The 20,594-nt window shown below is 44.2% G+C and overlaps 1 long non-coding RNA gene across 2 annotated transcripts in view; it reads left to right on the plus strand.

Annotated features, from left to right (window-relative positions):
- LOC135182885 (uncharacterized) overlaps nt 1-20,594 on the plus strand; it is a 215,176-nt gene that overhangs the window by 117,877 nt on the left and 76,705 nt on the right. For both annotated transcript variants that reach the window (XR_010305332.1, XR_010305333.1), the window contains exons 4-5: nt 1,117-1,234; nt 8,111-8,222. This is a non-coding gene — a long non-coding RNA (uncharacterized LOC135182885). The remainder of the gene's footprint in view (nt 1-1,116; nt 1,235-8,110; nt 8,223-20,594) is intronic.

The raw sequence follows: 20,594 nt of genomic DNA on the forward strand, positions 1-20,594 counted from the left end.
AATAAACATCCACTCTGTGAGCAGTGTTTCTGAAGTCGCTCAGTAACTCACCAAAACGTAACTTAAACACGATGAATTTAGGAGATTAAACAATTTCATTAATATTGAAATGGCAGCCGGGGCTGAGCGCGCTCGGTTGAAATGCAAGTGCACGTTTTTCAATATTAACAGAAGTACTCGAAGAGAAGAATAATGTCACCTTCTTAATTCAGCAAAACTAGCTGGGGTGGGGGAGGGAGTGAGGCAGCATCGGCTGGCCGTACAGCGAGGAGGGCTCTGTGGGCGCACTGGAGTCTTCTTGGAGAGACAATCCCTAGCAAGCAGGGCTCCCTGAAATCTGGCAGCAGCCTGAAAACGCTTTTCACGCTGCGACTAGCTGCGACATCGTGTGTGTTAAACTGCGTTCCCCTCGTTCCAACCCGGCTGCCCTCAGTTTCATCTAATCCCCCTCTCCCGGGGCAGGATGTCGTTTAGAGAATAATGGGCAAATAATTGCTTTTCTAGGAATCTGAGAAGTCGACCTCGTCCCCGCGTTACAGAGCTAACGAGTCTTTTTTTTTTCTTTTTTTTTTTTTTTGGGGGGGGGGATGTGGACACACGGACGACGACGGACGACAGTGGAGGGGGTGATGGGTGGGAGGGGAGCTGCTGCATGTCCTCCCTCTTGAAGAGAGGGACGCAGAGATGATCATGCGGTTCAGAGCCCGGGAGCTGCCTTGCTCAGTGAACCGGCCCCCTAATGCTTCGTGCCAGCCGGGCAAGGCGGGAAGACAGCCTCCAAACTTTCGGGGGCGAGGGGGAAGCTGGGTCTATAGGTGATAAAACGACGGACGTTTGTTAGAGGGTAGGAAAGACAATACCCTGAAATGGGGAGAAATTCCTCCCGCCTAGAACATCGGACCAGAAGGCTTCTGGTTTTGTGTTGATAGCACCAAAATATGTGGGTTTCATGGACATCTTCGACACTCCACTCCCACTCCAACACCCTTGAGTTCGAGTTTTGCTGCTCAGCCCAGGTTCACTCCTGGGATGCCTGTCAAGAAGAGAGCTCAGAAGCAGCACGCGAGTAAATAAAATTCACAGCCTGACAAATAATTTTCTTCTTCTTTTTGTCAGTACTTTTTCTTTTCGAAGAAAGGAAAAAACAGCCGCTAGCGCAAATGGGAACCCGCAAGCTGTAAAGTTAAAGAAAAGTCGACTTCCGTTGTCATTTGCGACTCCGAGTGCGAATGAGGTACGGCTGTAAGGAGTCCGATTTTTTTTTCTCTTTCTCCAGTGCAAAGGAACGTGTGAGCGGAGGGGTAGGGCAAGCAAACCCATCCCTGTGATTTGTATCCAAAGTTTCACCTTGTGTTAAGTACGCAACAGATGACAGACTTGGGCCATACAGGATTTAAATGTAATTTGTAGCATTTGCCTTTTACTTTGAAAGTCAAGATTAGGGAGGAGGGGAAGGAGCAAGTGAATCCAAACCCATTGTGCAGAAAACCAAAGCAAGTAGACGTTTTTCTGAAGCCCAGTTGAAATAAGGAGCTCAGGGGAAGTGTTGGGAAAACTGTATGAAATACGTGTAAGTCAATTATAGTGATGTGCAAACCCAATGGAAACCTATTTCATGCAATAGCCATTCACCCCTTGCATGGAGTCCATCATGGACCACCTTTCTGCATGGAAGGTTTGCAATAGCCCCCTTTCCCACAAGCAAGACCACACACGTTTACAGATTTGGTAATAATTTATGCTGATTTTCCTCCATAAATCCACAATTCGCCTCACTGGCAAGTAGGGTTGTTGAGAGAGGAAAATGAGACAGAAAAGTGACAAACACAATATTGATTTTGAATTTTTGTGTTTGCAAGCAGGTGTGTAGCTTTGCAGAAAGGAGAACTGGGAGAGGGGCTGCGGGGGGGGGGGGAGAGGGGGAGTCAATAAGTTTTCCAAGGATAACACAAAACAAAAATCCACTCTGTGAGAGAAAAGCTCACAACCTTGTTAATATTTACAAACCAGTTGGGAGAAAAGAGAAGGGAGGGGGGAAGTACCAGCTTCTTAGGGTTTCCTAGGCTGCGAAACACAATGCCTTGCTCTGAGCAAGCTTCCCTCGTTTTGGAAAGTCAACTGCAGGCGCTGATTGTGGCTGCATTTCGGCTAAGCCTCGCTCTCTTTTTTGTAATGGTTCTGTTTCTCTCTGCTTCTCGGGGGCCAGAGGGAGAAGGAAGCGGAGAGACTGGGACTCTCCCTCTTTTCTCTGTGCATGAATTCCCAATGCCGTTTTCTGAAGTGCTCTGGCCGCTCTGTAACGGCGGGGCTTTGTCCCACCCCATATTCTTCAAAATTGCCACTTTGTCGTGAAACTACTTAGCTCCTTTTAAAAAGGATTTTGTTCCTTTCGCGATGAGCACTAATCAAACCCCCTCTACTTGTCAAGGTTGGACTGAGAACTACTCTCCAGCCCTGTATTCTCGACAGCTCGGGATTCGCCGTGCCCTTTGTGCACGGGGCCGGGTTCAGGCACCGGTGCGCCCGCCGAGGCTCTCTGCCCCTGCCCTGCCGCCGCACGCTGGCTCGTCGTCGCTGTCGCGGTGCTTAATTCCGGCTCTTTGTATGCGCTGTTCTTGCTCGCCCCGTCGGGGATTTCAAGCAGCAAAGGCCGACTTAGCACCTGGCCGCGCTGGTGGATCGGAGCACGGCCGGTTCTCGTGTCTCGGAACACCGGCCCTTCCTCATGGCTGGAGGAATCCTGAGCCAGATTCCAAGACGAGGAAGCCCTAGCACTGACAGTGCACCGTTTTCCAGAGGCCTCTGCAGCCCTACCCGGTGACTCCGAAGGAGATGATCCCCCCTGAGGCTCTCCATGCCGGTCTCGCCACTGTCCCGTGCTCCTCTGCATACATGTCGTACGTGGGGCCTTGCTGCGTGCAGGTAGTGTCCCGCTCCAAAAGTCTGTCGAAACGCAAAGGCCTCTGCCCCAGGTCCGCAGCCTATGCTGGCACCAACGGATCCGGGCGCCCTCGGAAAGGAGTCGCGGTGCAGGGTTCATCGCTCTCAGGCAGCGAGAAAACATTTCGCCAGTGCTCAGCACTGAGAACCTGCTCTAGGCTACCCGATTTTAACCCCTGGAGCAGGCTGCTGTTTCCACTTATCGCTCCTGAGGCTGTTCCAGAGCACCTGGTTCCTGACAGGAACCCGTTACACAGGAGAACTCTCTCTGTGCGCTCCACCTGACAGTGGTAGTAAATCCAAGCTCGGGTAAGCACAGCCCCGCAGTCTCTCTATACACACACAACCCGCCAGGACCTTCCTCAGACGGCAGCAAGGGGTGTCGATGTTAGGTGGGTTCTACGGACTGAATGCGTGAGGCTGGACTAGGCACGCAGAGTTGCCCTCCTCCCGCGCCCCTCTTGGCCCGCAACTGGCCGCCTGCTCTCCACCTCCGCGGGCTGTGCCCCTGACTGCCGGCCCGACTACCGCTTTCGCGTCTCTTTCCGAGCCTTTGGTTGAGCGCTGTGCTTTAACCGAGGATTCCCGTTTGAGTCTTGACGGTACTGCCCTGAGAGCCCGTCTTTATGGTAGACTTCCCTTCCTGCAGTCGCTGGAGTATCTCCTACACCTTTGGAGTTTGTTGGTTTATTTATTTATTTATTTGGAGAACTGTTAGTGGAGGCCTTGCAAAGTTTTTCTTTTTAATCTTCCCCATTTCAAGCTGCCCTCTCTTCTCTTTTTTTGCATTGTAGGAAATACTGAAAATGCCACCTTAGTATTGAAGGGATTAACTTGCTTTTCTCCCAGCTCCTAACTCTGGTGTAAAGGGAGCAGTAGATCAACTGTATAATGTGTGCACTGTTTGGTCATTTGTACAAGCAGAACAAAGGTTGAGCTAAGCCAAATTGCATTGCACTTGTGAACCGAGTCCCAATTTGAAGTATCTTTTACAGCAGGGGGAATGAGAACAATTTCGTGTATGTCTAAAAGGGAATAACAAAGCCACTTTCTAGAGCATCTCAAAGTGAAGTAGTGAGGCGTGACATTCCCAGGGTGAGGAGGGACAAAGGCAGGGTCAGGGGGATGAAAAAGGGAATCAAACAGCCACTTTCACATGTCTGCCCTCAACTGCTGCACCTCTCCATAATAGGAAACAACTGTTGTAAAAAGGGGGATTGCTCCCATTCATTCAAAATAGCAAATGATAGCTAAACAACATTGTCAAAACTGAATCAACTTCTGTGCAGTACCACCCAGAAAAAGGTATTGTGTTTTGGTTAATAGCTGGGTGGAGCAAACTTGATTTTCCTTTCTTTTTCTTTCTTTCTTTTATTTCCTTCCCCCCCCCCCCCCCCTTCCATTTATTTTTTTTTTAAGGACCCGCCTTTCCAAATAGATCCATTTCATAAACTTTAAACCGTAGTTTTTTTTCCAACCTGCGTTCATCTCACTCGTGCTTTCTCCCTGTCTGTTCTTGTCTTGGTGTTTCGTGCAAAAACAGGGGAAAAAAAGGAAAGGGAAAAAAAAAAAAAAGAGAGAGAAGGTAGAATCCCCACCCCACGGCAGTCAGAACTGCTGTGCAAAATCCATAGGCGACATAAATCTTTCCTGAACTGTATGTCCGTGACGCTGGGCGAAACCACCACTAAGTTATTACTTAATCAAACATTGTGAAGTATTCTTTATGACGATGATTTTAAATTGTATGTCCACGAGAATAATGGCACGCACGTTACGGTTATTTCCCCTCTTCAAAATCCAAGGTAATAACCGCTGACGGGATTCGAGCTCACGCAAACTTTAGGGGAAACATTTTCCTCTGTTGTATGCAGTCTTTAATGAGCCAGGATTTAATTAGGGTCAAAACTTTGAATGCTTGTGTTTTCTCCCTGGTGGCAGGGAGCATGTTTGCAAACAAATCCGTAAGTTACAGCCGCACGATGCAGAGGGTGGGGCTGTGTGGGTGTGTGGGCGCCGGGGCCCTGTGCCTTTCCTTACCGCCGCCCGCCCCCAGCCCGGCTGCCACCCACCGAGCTACCCAGGAACCGGGAGGACAATTCCCGAGCGGTGGGGCTCTCTGCCCCCGTCGCCCGGCCGGGCCCCATTCCTTCGCGGGGCGGGACAGCACCACCCGCCAGAGCCTCGCTTGCACTATCGGGAGCCCAGGCCCGTCTCACGGAGTGGGGGCGCGGATAGCGCCTTCCTTGGCCGTACCGTGTCTGCAGACCAGTAGCGGGGCTGCTCGGTCCGCCTCGAGTCGCGGCCCAGGCAGCCCCTGGCGCGGCTGCGAGCGCTGTAGGAGAAGGCTCGCCGCTGGGTGAACTTACCGCGGGTCAGGGCGCTCTTGAGCGCACCGCTCCGCACCGCGCCGGCTGCGCGTGCCGAGACGGGAAGCTTTCCTCGCTTCCTTACATCTGTTGGCATTCTCCGCCTGTCTCGGCTCCCCGGTTGCTATCCTCACGACGCGAGTAAAGCTCTCCTCCTCCGTCAACCCTCAGCTCTGTAGCAAAAAACATATTAACCTTCTTTAATATTTCATTCCTGAAAGAGGTTCTTTGGATCTAACTTTAGAAAAGATTTCCCCGCAGCGATTTCTTCTTCTGTATTTTTTCTCTGTCTTTATTATCGAGCGATACTGTAGTCATACAGCATTTAATCACCTAAAGAGGCAAGATATTGATAGAGGACTTCTTTTTTCCCCTTTGGCGAGGAAATATTTTACACAGTAATGAAAGACATTGCGAATGGTGGCGTTTTTTTGAGCTCTGAGAGCGAGATGTCTGCTCTTTCAGAGGAGACCCCCGCTGGATTTCCTCTGCTAGGAATTATTTCTGTCCAAGTTTGCTCTCACTTGGGTCGTGACCTGTTATAAGCCTTCCTCTGTGTTTTGGGTGACGGCAGTTTCAGTTACGACCGTTTTCCCTGTTTAAGAAGCCCCTCGGTGGCAGAAGGAGCCGCTGTGCCCCTGAGCTCGGTCCGCAGCCACCCGGCCCCACGGACCTGTTGTTAGCCCCGCGCGGAGCTGGGCGGAGCTGCCTGGGTAAACTGCTTGTGTATCGTCATTATCATCCCGCAGTTGTCTGCAGGCAATGTAGATTTTCTAAAGATCTAATGAATAAACAACCAGCAAGTGCTGGCGGTGTAATTTACATTGTTAATGCCTACATGTGTATAATAAATATGCATTTGTATGTCTTCAAATAAACTCTTTTTAGTTTCTAACCTGTGGTGATTTTTTTAAAAGCTGCCTTTTTCAAGAAACCACTTTTCCCTTTCCTGAGCTGTTGGGGAAGAGCCCTGACAGAGCGCTTTCCGCACGCTTTCTAACGGCGGAGAGCGAGCTGGCCCTAGCGGTCTGTCCGCGGCTGCCAGCCCCAGGGCGCGGCCACGACCTGCCCCTCCAGCGCCGGCGGAGAAGGCCGCAGCCCATCAGCGCCAGGCACTCGTTTCTCAGTGCAACTTGCCACGTTTTTTACAGCAGAACAATTTAAGTGTACAATATTAGTTCACAGTATTAGACTGGAGGTACAAAGCACAATCCATTCAGAGACTGAGCTTCAAAGGCACCGGATTCCCCTGAAGGAAAAGTTTACAGATGTGGCTGCTCACTCCCTCCTTCCTTGCCTCCCCCTCCTCCCCTCCCTCTTCGGAGACAAACGGTTTTCCCTGAACGCTTCTGTAGAGGGCATCCCTGACCAGATTTCCTCCACCTTGCCGTGTGGAGCTCTCTCCCCGTGCGCCGAATTACGCAGCTTGGTTTTCCCGGGCGCAACTCCGCGGTCGCTGGCTCGGCTCCCGCACCACCCTCCCAGGTTGCGGTGTGGCACCTGCAACGGAAGGCGAAGCTCTTTCGCTTCCAGCTCTTCAGGCTGGAAAGCCTGGCACTCTGCGGCCCCTGCTGACTTCACCTTGGGAAGGATAAAGATTTTCTCCTCATTTTTCGCTACAAACCAGGTGCCACTTTCGTACACCGCTTGATGGCAAATGTCTCATCTTCAGCGAGCTGGATCTGGCATACATTATTTTAATTAAGTCTATGGCGATTTACTTTCCTCTGAGATCCATTCCACGGTGCAATTAGGAACGTATTGGTGCTAGCACATATGAATATTCAGGAGAGTGTCAATTAATTAGCAGACAGAGGAATCTCATTATGGTGCTCAAAACCCTTTTAGTGCTAAGCAGAATTAAGGGGGCATTTGCCAATGTGCTGCATTAGTGAATATTTTACTGCGCGCTCATTTAACTTCATTATCATAGCACTTACGCTACTCTCTGATTTTATTAATTAAATTGCTCACTAATTTATCCAGAAAAGAGGATAAAAGTTTTATGACGCCACAGCACTCGCGTGGACGTCTTAAAACGCCGTCTCCTGCCCTGCCGCTCGGCGTGAAAGCGCTTCCCCGGGGCTAGCGGGGCGCAGCCACTCGCCGCAGCCTTGCGTCCTTTTACCAGGCGCGGTTTTGTCTCCCTCCCCCCGGAGGTAAAAGGGTAACGCGGCAATCAGTGCAGCTGCAGCGAAGGGAAGGGGAGATCGCTGGGAATTTAGAGCATAGACGACTTTTTTTTTCCCCTACTCAAATCTTTTCTCAACATCTGGGAAGCGGGAAAGCCCACAATGCGATTAACCTCTTAATCTCATCACAAACTGCAGAAAGAGAAGAAATGTCCTATTTCTTAGTAGTCTGGACAAAATCAAATCTGATTTCTTTCCAAAAGAGACAGGGGCGTCACATACCTGAAGTGTCTCGCTGGGGAGGAGCGGGGAGCTCTTTCCCGCTGCCGGCAGCCGGGCAGCGCAGGGTTCGCTGGCCAGGGGCTCGCCCTTTCTCAGTGCACATAGGAAAACTACGAAGATCAGAAAGCAGTGAATAGGATTGCGCTGAGTTTCTAATTAGCCAATACTTCAATTCTCGTAATTTTTCCAAGGATCATTGTATTAAGAGCAGCTATTAGAAAAAAAAATGTCCGTGGGATATTGTGCTTTGCAAAAAACAAACAAAAATTCCCTCAGAAATGTTTAATATTAAATATTAATTTGATTTAAATTCAATAGCCGTATCTTGCGACAGTTATAGATGTACGGGAAAATACAGATGATCAGCTCTTGTGTGTCTTCATACAGGAGGCATCGACCCGGTGTCAGCAGAGGCTCCGTGGAGGAAAGGGAGACCGATGGAAATGTGTTTTAAAAGTCATCTCCATTGCAACACCGAGCGCAGAATTTGCCCAAAAAGGTTAGAAAGACAAATATTAAATCTGTCTTCACAAAGGGAGCCACTAAATAGATCCGAAATTAATACGCATGTAAAATTAATTAGCTTGCATTTCATGACATCAAAATAAGTACCTGGGAAACAAGAACACCTTCTGGGCATTTGGCACCATATGCTAGAATTAAAGTTAATTGACTAATTACATAAATTAGGCATTAATTTTACAAGACATCACGTATAAAAGATATCTCAATTAATCGTGGAGGCGGGAGGAGGTTAAAGGGGAGGCTGTCTGTCCGGCCGGAGCCAGGCACATACTCGGGGCGGTCATTAGCGTGAAGAGCCAGAGCGGGGTCATCAGCAGCAGTTACACAGCTGAAGGTTTGATTAGCTCCCGCCAGGGCGCTGTGTCCTGCCACCCGCTCCTCCCTGGGCGGGAGCTGCTATCACCACCTCGTTCCCGCCTCGCGGAACCCGACCCGGCTCCGTTGTGATCGAAACTAGGTCTTCTCTTGCTCTCGCAGGTGATTTATTCTAGGAAGCAAACTCAGGGCTGAGGGTCCTTCTAGTGAAATTAGTCAGATTTTCTCACTGTTTTCACAAGAGCAGGATTAAGTTTCAAATCAAATGAGAAACTTGAGGTAACCAGAGCTAGGCCCCACTGTTTCTGTGTTTTAAGGTATGAGGAAATGCTCTCTGTAGGCCCAGCACCCTGCATCATCCTTATCTGTGAGGGAGTCCATCTGCTGTTTTCCTCCCCTCAGAAGCAAAAGAGTCTAGTGTCATCTGTCTGGGCCCAAAAAGGTGCCAGGCTATCATCAGTTTGCCTTGCAGCTAACACTTTAAGCACAAGGATGGTTCTGCTGAAATGCAAGAAGGATTTTGAGGTAATGTGAACTATTAGTTCTTAACAGTATAAAATGCCAAAATTCAAACCAGTAAGGATGTTCTGGGGACTGAAAAAAGCCCAGGCCATGGAGCAAGGAGTGGAAAGATTTTCATATTAGAAGTATTCGGGGAGGGACCAATAAGTAGTTTACATTTGGAATGGGGCCTGCTGAGCACCACAACATAAAGAAATGGGTCAAACACTGCAGATTTTGACTGGTGAGGGTGGACTTGCTCTGGCAGAATAAGAGGCCTATGGCAGGCACTAAATGGGCTGCGGGGAGAGCTCCCTTCTGCCTTTGTAGGGGAATGTAGAGGCTTCTTTTGGGTCTCTGGTAGTTTCTTCCATGAGCCTGCCTTACTAATATGAATAAAAATTGGCTTCTCTCCCACTTTGTAAGTAAATATACCATAGGAAGTAGTGTGGTTGTGTTAGTAACAGTATAGCCTGACTGCTGATGGGCTAGGAAACAGATGAAAACCTGCTGTACGTCTATCTTTTTTATAGAGACAAAACGTTCATTTTGATGTAGCAGTTCTGTGTTGTTGCCAGATGCTGAAGGTACTTGAGGGAGATGTTGACAAGTGGATAATTGTCAGCAGAACTAAAACAGACACTTTGTTTACAGTTGAGCATGATTAATTGAGAGTAAATAAAACAGAAGCTCTGTTCACAAACTCTCCAAGCAGCTCAAGTTCAAAACCAGGCAGCATACTCCAGAAACTGAACCTGCCATTGCTTTCCAGGAAGGGCTCATGCAAGGGGGCCAGTAATTGACCTCTGTAATTAGAACACATGGTGTAGCACAGGGCACCAGCCTCTAGGTTTTGAACCACACGGTTTCTTGCTTTCTTTTTCTCTCTACTGGTTTCATTTTTTCTTTGGTTTACATGGCTGGGGTCACAAAGGCTTGTGGATCACATATTAATTGGAAAGAAAAAGTTGCATATCTGAATGATGGACACAGGTAACATGTTCAGGTAAAATGAAGGGACAGAAGCAGTCTAAGATACATTATCAGTGATAACATATTAAGTGATGTAGTAATCCTTCTTTTTGCATTGCAAATTAAGGTCATTATAGAATGTTTCATGCTTTATAGCAGTAGTGAGTGGCACAGATTAGTGGTGATGGTCAGTAAACCCCACGTGTACTTTTTTTAGATCAAGATATGTTTCTATTTGTACTTCCTGTTGCAGTGTCCATTTACTCAGAATCATACAGGAGGTGACATAGTTAGTATCTAAGGGATATTTATACTGCTTGGACCAACCAAATGCTGCAGTTCAACTGGAGAGTGGGGGGTAAATAGCACTTACCTATCCAGAATTGCCCAAATGTGTTGCTTGTGCACATCTTTCTCAGAATGATAATTTTCCCGCTCTACTAAGCTGCTTTCTGTGAATTATTCTTTTTTTAACGGAGTGGGGGCCTACTAAGAGATTGTTGTGGCAGCCACCTTAGTCTCCCCAGTATGTAGCACACTTTTGAGTAGAGTTGTGAGCCTATCTGTATTCAAGCTTCCTGCCTTGGTCCTGTCCTTGGGTAGCTAGTATTTTAAGAATAGCATATCCATGTGTATATGTGTTGCCAGTGGGCATTCAAATAACCATGAGTGGATTGCAGCTGCTCACAGGCTGTGAACAAGACATGTGTGCTGTGCTTGCTCTATCAGTACCGAGGGAGAGGTAAGTTATCTTTTTGATGATTATTCTGTACTTCTTGTTCAATTTGTTTACCATTTTTGTACTAACTCTATCCTACTGTGTGGTGGTTTGGGAGTTCCCACCCCCACCCTGATTGACTAGACTAATTCAGACGTCTGGAAGTTAAGGATGAAGCTATATTTTACAGCATAGCATAAATTTACAAGCATATATGCAGAACATACACAAATATTTACAACTATATACAATTATATACAAGTTAAAAGTAATGCAGAAATTCAAAATCCCTCTCGAACAGCAGAACTGCTCAGGAGGGCTCCAGACTACCTCCCCTCTTTCCTCCAGCCTCCTCCCTTATCTCAGAAGGGCTATGTACAGGGGCAAGATGCAGAAAAAAGACAACAAGAGGTTAGAAGGAAAATGATTTATCTGGGTTACACAGATTCAGGCAGAGATAGTTAATGCAGCAAGCAACAGGCAGGTACTGACTGATTTTGTTACTGTTTCTTGTTTTGATATCTCTAAGCAAAACCGGCGAGTGATACAGACATCACTGTTATTTTCTTTCGCAGTCAATGATCTTTTTTCTCTCATTAAAATATTCCAGTTAGCCTCAAACCAGCACAATGCACCCCTCTGTGGTCAACCTGGTGTGTCCCAGCTCCCCAGTACATACTCTCATTGACTTTGATTGGAAAAGGTCTGGTGATAGCAGTCTCTGCCAGCTTCCCAGGAAAGTCTGTATGGAAATATCTTTCAATCTCAGGCCCACAGTTTAAAGATGCAGTTCCTGGTGGCTGTACTAGGAAGGATCCTAGAGGAGGCGTTGTGTGTTATTCATCTGTTGCAGCCATATCCACTTTGAGAGAGGAGAAGACTGGTGGGGATTTGCTGGAGGTTGCATAGCAATACACATTTATCTGATTTTTTTTAACATACCAGTAGTATTTACTTATTTTACACTCTGAAGGCGACTCATGCCACCGGCCTCCTGTTTGGGGATATCATTACCACTGAGGCATGCTACTAGTACAGTTTGTGAATTTGATGTGGCTCCTTTGCCCACATGCAATGGATCTGATGTTTGGGTCTTTAAGCCAAGCCTAAGGATATTTTATTCTAATTGGTCAATAGCTTGACAGTAGTATAATTAATTATGCTTAGATAGTTTACACTATCATAACCAAGGTGATTGCTCTTTTTTGCTTTGAAGTCTTTTGAGCCCTTAACACTCCTTCAGTTCCTTCCAAAACCTTTTGCCTTTGCTTTATCTGTGATTGTGACTGCTTATCCCTCATCTAGAATGTGTCTCTTCCTCTGGAGCATATGCTTGACTAAGCTGCAGCAGTTGTTGCTTGCCTGTGCAGCTCAGAAGAGCCCCAGGATACTCCCCAAAGGTTGCAGCACTTCAAAGGAGATGCTGCAGGCTCATAGCAGCCAGAAAACAGGCGCTTGCAGTGCTCCAAGCCCCAAAGGTGGCTGCTGGCATGGATGTAAGAGGAAAAGCTCCTTTCAAGGAGCAGCTTTGGAGTTTCCTTCTGTAGGGGTGCACTGGGCACTTCAGGGACAAGGCAGCAAGCCAGGATCCTTTATGCAGGTTGTGAAGATCTTCCTGGAAGCTAGAGCAGCTGTGTGGGGAACTACTGGGTGAGCCAAAGCACCAAGAGAGGGTAAGGAGTTTCACTTTTGGAGAGATTAGAGTGTTGTCTGTTTTACTGCTGGTAAGATTGAATTATCCCTGCTGGTGAAAATGAAGATGCTTTGGTTTACAGTCTATCTGTAAGTTGATTGATTTGAATCAATCTTTTCACTCCTCAACTTTTTACTCCTACGCTGCTCTTAAGTCCACTGTGTTACTTGTTTGGATGGTGGCAGATGTTAGCTCTCCATCAGAGGGCCCTACTTATTTGTAAGACAGAAGGAAAGAAAAGTTTTTTACATAGGTGTGTCAACTTTGCACTCAAATGGCTGATCAAGGTCTGTTGATGGAAAAGGCTTCTGAGATAAAAATCCCTTTAGTTTTTTCAATGAGCCTAACCTAGCAGCACCTTTAAATGTTAAGTTCTGTAGTGGAGCCATATAACTTAAAGACAAGGCCAAAGGCAGGATTTTTTTCCTTTAGTTGACATCAGCAGAATCAATGTATTTCACAAATGGTAATAGTCTACCTCATTCATGTGTGAGTAGTATGTAAGTTCTGATTGAGTATGTGTTTAGTTTATTTACCACACGGGCACGAGAGCTATGCTGCTCGGAGCTACAGGAATGTCTACCCAAAAGTGGGTACTTTTGGATGGGGCACTTAGTGCTATGGTCTAGTTGATTGGACAGGGCTGGGTGATAGGTTGGACTGGATGATCTTGGAAGTCTCTTCCAACCTGATTGATGCTATGATTCTCTGAAGTGCCATAAATCTTACTGACTCTCTATAGCAAATCCTGAGAAGTCTAAGTGGTATATTGCAGTAATGCTGAAAGGCCCACAAAAAAGGTGAAGTCTTAGTGGAGAAGACAACTTGCAGTCTTACACTCTTCTACTTTTCACAGAGCTTCTCAGCTGCTGTGACTTGGCAGCTATGTTGGACTGATAAGATGGTGTGAACTGGGTGCTTCAGTCTGACTGGCCCAGGGAGATGTGCTTGGCATGCTTGCCTCTCTTGCCGCCCTGTCAAAATAGTGCCCCAGGGCATGAGGTATATAAGCAGCGGATGGATGCAGGCTATCTTTTTCTCATAGTCAAAAGTTACTAGTGGATCCTGAAGGCAGTCCTTCTCTGGGAGCAGACCTTGAAGACCTTGACACAACCAGTCATTTGCTGTTTCATTATCTTGAAAGACCTTGAGTTGGGATCAAAATTTGGAGAGTGAGTCAGACTTATGAAAGTGAATGTTTTTGTATCTGACAAGTGTGGACAGATACTGGTAACCATCTGCTGGGATTTGCTGTAGGTAGCTGTGGAAGTACATTTTCATGCACAGACTGTGCACACTATGTGCATGATCTACTTTATATGCATATGCTATCCAATTAAATAGGTACGTGAAGTGGAGTGTGTACTATGTACTCTTTGGGAAGAGATTGTTGTCCTATTACCCATAACATATTTTCTTCTGCATAAAAGAATGCCTCTTTGAGGTGTTTGTACATGAAAATAGCACATGATATAGCACAATTTCCCTTCATTCTGTGAATGTAAAATTTGGATGTATTCACATAGTAGAACTTTGTTGAATTTGTTATTAATAGCCAGAGATACCATGGCACTAGTGGTAACTTTTAGTCAGTTACACATAAAACATCCTAAGAGGACTATTAGAAAGTATTGAATGCTAGAGAATAGATGTTATACAGGAAAGGGCACCAAATTACTGTGTACTTAGCGTGTATAATGCAGCTTGCTCAATTTGATCCTGGCTATTCATAGGAGAGTACTTTTACTCTTTTTAATTGCACAAGATGACAAGACCTTTTAATTAAGGTGGCATCCATAGTATTCATATACTGCAAAACCCACAAATGACTAAAACTTAATAGTGTCATAAAAACTATGGTTAAAGCTTTTACCAACATTGCCATTGCAGCAAAAGGTTTTAAATCACCATGTCAGAAGTGAACTTATGCCTACACAGAGGCTGCTGACTCTGAGAGCAGTAACTGGTTTCTTCTTCTACAGAAATGAAGTGTTTGTGATTTTTATGTCTGTAATAGTGAAACTGATAAACTGTTCCTTCAGGTGTACCTGCCCTCCCTTATTCATTTTTTTTTTCAAATTTTGTAATACCCTGTTCCTGTATAGAAAAGGCTGCTGGGTTAAGAGGATGAAAGTACTCTTCTTCATTCAAGTTTCCTGCAGGCTTCAATGGGACAGAAGGGTATGGAATAAGAGTTTTGTGTTTGGACAGATGTGTGGAAGCAGGCAGAGAGCATTGTCTGCTGTAGGAATAGAGCAAAGCACAAAAGCCTCAGCTTTGACACTGACTTACTGTCGTCCCATATCCCATTGCTGAGATGGAATATGTGTCAGCTGAACATTTCTGGGTTTTGCCCTGGTAACTGTGGTGAAAATGGTAATGGTTTTGTGGAGAGTTAGTTATGTGTTGCTATGGGGTTTTTGTTTTAGTTTGGTTTGTTTTCTTTCCTGTGGAATGTAAAGGAATATTATGCAAATGCTTAAGGTACAGTCTTATTTTGGCAAGAGAGTTCTGTGGTTTTCATAATATTTAGTTGATGGGAAAAGCACCTTTGCGTATACGTGACAGTTACTGTAGGGGACTTTTGCAGTCATTTCTTCTTCCATAGAATTAGATATTAAACAGTTTGACTTTAATCATCATGTCATGATGCACAGAATTCCTTGAGCATGCTTTGCTATAGGTTAAGACATAAACCAGTTCACATAATTCAACATTTCATTCAGTACTAGTTCAGAAAGAGACATGATTTTTACCTTATTGCTAAAAATACTGTGTTGTTTACCAGAAAAGTGTTTAAATAATTTAAAAATACTATTCCAAGGAGAGACATTGTTAGAGTGAAAAGTGCTTTACCACGAGAATCTCTAGCAAAAGAGAGGAGGACAGAGTAAACAGGGAAGAAGGAGGGGCCTTGGGATGTATTAATGTTTAGCAACACTAAAATGAATTGTGTTAATCATGTCTGGTTTGATATTAGAGAATTATGCTATTCAAGTGTATTTTCTTCACTGTTGGGTTCTGAGTGCTGATTTTTTACTTGTGGGCATGGAAGCAGTAATTTGGGAATTGTACTGTGTGAAGCTTTGTGACTGCTTGGGTTGCACAGCTGACTGTAATCCTTGATTCTTCAAGTCCCATTTGTATCTCTGGGGCAATCTCTGAATGGCAGGAATTGGTTAGATGAGTAGGCTGAAGAATCTGTAGTATTCCTGTTTGTGCTTTCTACACTGGCATGTGTGGCCTGGGTTTAATGATACAGGAAAAGCTGTGTATCTTCCTCTTCCAGTCCTTCACCTCAACCATCTACCTGGTGTTCTGCTTCCTATTAACTAGAGAGCTGCAAGGCCTTGCTTAGTTCATCCAGAAAGGATACTTGAGCTAAGACCACTTTCATGTTGTCACAGAAGTTAATGTAGCCTTTAAAAGCCTAAGTACTTAAAGTAGTGTATAGCTGTTTAAGCCCATCTTTAAGCTCTCTGGTGCCCAAAAGATCCCTGGTTAAAGAGCTGGAGTACAGAGGCAATTTAATCTGACGCTGAAGTAATACTCCTGAATACAGACAGTTATGATGGAGGCCATGCATCTATGCTTATCAAAATGTCCACACCAGGTTCTAAGACACAAAGTAGAGTTGGTCTGGCACATGGTGGGCAAAATTCACAGACATTTTGCCACTTGAAGAGATTCAGTTGTTTTAAAGATCTGTCATGCCACTGGTCTTCATCTTGGCATTAGATGATTTTTACAAGCAAAATAATTCAGGTTGGACATTGAAAGAGAGCTGGAAACATGTGGACAGTTTTTTATAAAGCGTGGCTGCGTATTTGTTCCTGAAGTCACAAAAGGAACTTGAGTTGGGCTTATTCGATTCATCTGCTAAATGGCTTGCAAACATGTACCTAAATTTAATCCTAGAGATGAAAACACTTGGTGAATGCTGTACTAAATGAAGTCATGCTCTTAAATGGCCTTTGTGCATTCTCACATTGTTGAGGAGTTTTCTTTTTCTGCAGTAAGGGAAAATTAATCCAAAACAGGAGCAGTTTGGCTGTAACTGCAATGTAGACTGTCAGGTCAAGGTTTGTAGGTGGAAGGGGCTAACTTCATTAGACTGTCTGCCATCACTAGAAAAATTAGGGAAGTTTTTAGACCCACAAGAATGTCTCTGTAAATTATGTGGTCTTTTAATATTTCTGTACCCAACACATTAGCAAAGCTGGTTCTCACCTAAGCATCAACACTGCCAGAGAGCAGTAGTGTTCATAGTACAGAAGCTTTGGAGAGTTGAGGAAGGGACAGTTCCTCTAACACAGTCCAGTGTCAAGTGGTTCAAAGACTTTGAAAACAAGCAAAAAGTGTTATTGTTTCCTAATGCAAGCTGAGCCTGCATACTTTAAGCAACGAAACTTTCATACCTAGTAAAACTTTTTGGGGACCAATAGTATTTGCTAATTCCTCTGAACATGCTGGTTGTTTGATATGATACAGGATTCAATAGCTCCCTGTGTAATCAGTGATTGGATTTGTATTTAGATTTTGTATTGGCAGAAAATAATTTAGTTGTGCTTGATACTTTCAGATACCATGGCAGCATGCAGCATTGCTGACTGCCACCCCTTTTATTGAAAGCAGGCTGAGGACGAGACAGTTGTTGCAGTGAGAAAAGGGGTGCGTAGCTCTGAGATTAATTCCATGTCTATTTGCCTCATGGAGCTCAGAGTTCAGCTGCAGGGAGTATTTCAAGGTGACGTTTATGCTCAGGGCCAGGTCTGACAGCAGTGCTCTGTGCAGCACTCTTATTGACTTCAATGAGAGTTCCTCACAGAAAGCAAGGGTAAAATGGCCCTTGAAGTTTGTGACACAGAGTGTGACTTGAGGAAACATGGGCTTATCTTGTGCTTTGTGGTTTGTTTGTTTTTTCAATGAAGATGTTGCCGATCTAGTAATGTTTTGGTCCCTAATCCTGCATGCAGACTCAATAGGCACATATATGCTATTGAATACAGCAGGTTGGACATTACTTTGTGGGAGTTTTGTAAGAAAACTTTTTGTATAGCAGCTGTAATAAGCACGTTTTTACAAGTTTCAAATAATAATTTAAAAAGACTGTAATCCCTATTTAAAGGTTTGCAGTTTCAAAATGGTTACTACAGAGGTTACTGTTTTGAAATGTTTGCTTACTAGAAAAGGAAGAGAGAAGTGAAATGTGAGTGTTCAGTAATGCCAGCACTTCTTTCAAGTTGGCAGCTTTACTAGTAGACAAGTCCTTAAATGTCAGTATTTTTCTTTCTGTTTTGAGATGGATCTTAAAGGAGGTTAAAAAAAATTAAGTATTTGTCCTTCCCAAAGGACAGAGATGGATCAAAATAGAAACAATTTCCAAATGCTTCCTGTAGAGTTATGGTGGTGAAACTAAGAGTGAGATCAGAGTAAAACAGAAAACATAGGCTATGTCTGATGCTTGGGTGCATCTTTCTAAATTGAGATGACTAGACAGAACCTACTGAAAATGGAACCTTAGTTATCTGCTTCTAGTCATAGGCTCTGTAATCAAGGAAGTGAAAGTCGTGCATAGTCTGACCCTATACGATGACACATTATGTTCTTAACCTTTATGACCACAAATATTTCTCTTTTCTGTTCTAATGTCTGCTATTCTGTCCCTCTCACTATCTGTTCAAGAGAGCATATTTGAAATGCTTTGCTATGGGAAAACCTTTTGCATTCCAGTAAGCATGATTGCCTCCCACCTGTGCCAGAATCCTGCCACTGATGAAACCGTGAGCATTGAAAATGTCTCTTTGATGTATATGATAGGAAATGCTGTTCCTTTGTTACAAAAATATCCTTTTTAATTTAATTTTTTATTTTGAAAATACAGTCACCTTAAACTTGATGAACTTTCATAGCCTGAATGAGCAGAAGGACCATGTGGAGAAAAATGTCTCTGGGGATGTAGATGTCGTAAGTTCACTTGAGGCATGAATCTTGGGTAGATTTGATTCCATTTACTAATGCACAATTTGACAACAGTTAAAAACACCTTCCCTGTTTAATCTTCCACTAGAGGGAAAAAAATCAAAATACTTTCTTCTTTCCCAGAGTAGCTAGCTGGCAGAAAACTTGAAAAATGTGAATCCCTTTCTTGATACCAAGTCACTTTGTTGATGAACAGTGCTCCCAGCAAAAACTGGGAATGATACCAAACAAAGGATGCCCAGCATCATTATCTACATTATATATCAATAGTTGTGCTTCCCTGCTTATCAAGTGTATGACCTTGCGTGTCCTTAAAGTGTAAGAACAAAACACCCACCACCCTAAGGACACCTGGGACTGCACTTCTAAGAAGCCAAGAGAAATAAAAAGGGTTTATTAAAATATTATGAATTATTGTTAACATATATTTACATAATTTAATTCATCCCAGGAAACATTTTAGAGAATGAAATTTCATATACCTGTAGTCATGAAGCTGCCCTTTAATTTCATCATTTCACTGCTTCATCCGTCAGTGCAGTAGCTCTGTGTTTGAGGGGTTTGCTAATTGTACACAATAGCATGATGAGTCACAATTCCAAAGGAATTAGATGCCATTAGATGGGACAGTTGTCTGGTTCTGTTAGCCCAACCCTGAACTGGAAAGAGTATTTGAAAAATTCTGTTTTCAAGAGAGCAGTTTAAAATGTTAGAGCTAGTGGGCTAAGCAAACTGGGTCAGTGGTGTTATTAAAACATGATTGCTCTGTTAGTAACTGACATGTTGTTAGTTTGATGTGCTCATGTGTTCGTATCAAACATACTTTGTTTTTTCTATTGCAAGTTTTTTGCTGCTTCTTTCTCAGGAGCACTTAACTTGGAATTAATTTTGTCAGGTTGAATGCCATTAAGAAAACTGAAGTCCCTTTGTCATTTTCATGTGTAGATGCAATCTCAGCTAAAGGTCTTGTCTCTGAAATCTGTTGCTTTCTTAGTTTGAGACAGATCTGTAGTATTTTTGCAGTTAACAGCTGTAATTCAATAAAGACTTCTGACATTCTTGGTTAGTGGTTTGCATGCTCATTGTTTACAATACAAAACTGTTGACAGTCTGAGTGCACTAATAGAAGTGAGGTGAAAATAAAGATTGTAAAAAACAATATGATGTTAACAATGTCTTCTAGAAAAACAATTTTATCATAGCAACAATTACTAGAAGTAAAATCTTAAGAGAATCCTGATATAAATTGGAAGGCAGAGAGAATTAGAGCCTTATGGGTGCTGTGTACAAGTGATGAACCTTCTCTCTGTGTTTAATCACAGAATAGCCTTACTTGCAAATCCGTGTGCATAAACAAAATAGGACTAATTGTGTTGCTGCCAAACAAATCTGCTTGACAGCATGTACATTAAAAGGGCATTATGCTAGTGAGGAAATGCACTAAGGAATCCTGAAAATTGCTTGTCAGGAAGCATAGTGCTATTGGGCTGGCCAGATGCTTGTGATGCACAGGTATATTGTCTTGACTTGTAGTGGTTTTGAGTTTTGAAATTCAGGAGCACCTGCATTTCCTGATCACATCTGTTTGCTTCTTTGCTATCTTTATTTTCCCCTCTGTCAGCAGTTGGCTATCAGATGAGCTTTAGATGAATAGCATTCACCTTACTTCTTAGTTGTTTTATGATGCTGGTTAGATGAAATAGTTCCAGCAGATACTCTCAATAAGAAAAGGCCTGTACTCTCTGCAGTTCATTGAACCCATATGGATGAGAACAGCTGGAAAGATGGGTTTGCTACCTGAGGCCAATGTTTGTGTAGCCAACCGCGACTCCAGCTTGCTGACCCTTGTATAATTCATTGCAGTTGAGGAAATGTTGCTCACACTATTCTGTTTTGTGATGAATGGCATTACTTAAAACTGATAGTCTTGTAAAGCAGTGGTGACTTCCCATGTCTGACAGATGTGAACAAAGAACACAGTCAATAAATATTGCCATGTTCTAAAGGAAGATTCACTGCTCACTGCTGAGGGGAAGGAATTTCAGTGCAAAAAGAAAACAGGTGGAGAAGAAGCCAGTTGAAAATGACAATTTAGAGGTTATGCTTAAAGATGGACCTTTGTGGGGATTCATGCATCACAGGTCTCTGAATCATGCAGGTACAGT

This window comes from Pogoniulus pusillus, chromosome 17, assembly GCF_015220805.1.
Source record: "Pogoniulus pusillus isolate bPogPus1 chromosome 17, bPogPus1.pri, whole genome shotgun sequence".
In the NCBI taxonomy this organism is placed as follows: domain Eukaryota; kingdom Metazoa; phylum Chordata; class Aves; order Piciformes; family Lybiidae; genus Pogoniulus; species Pogoniulus pusillus.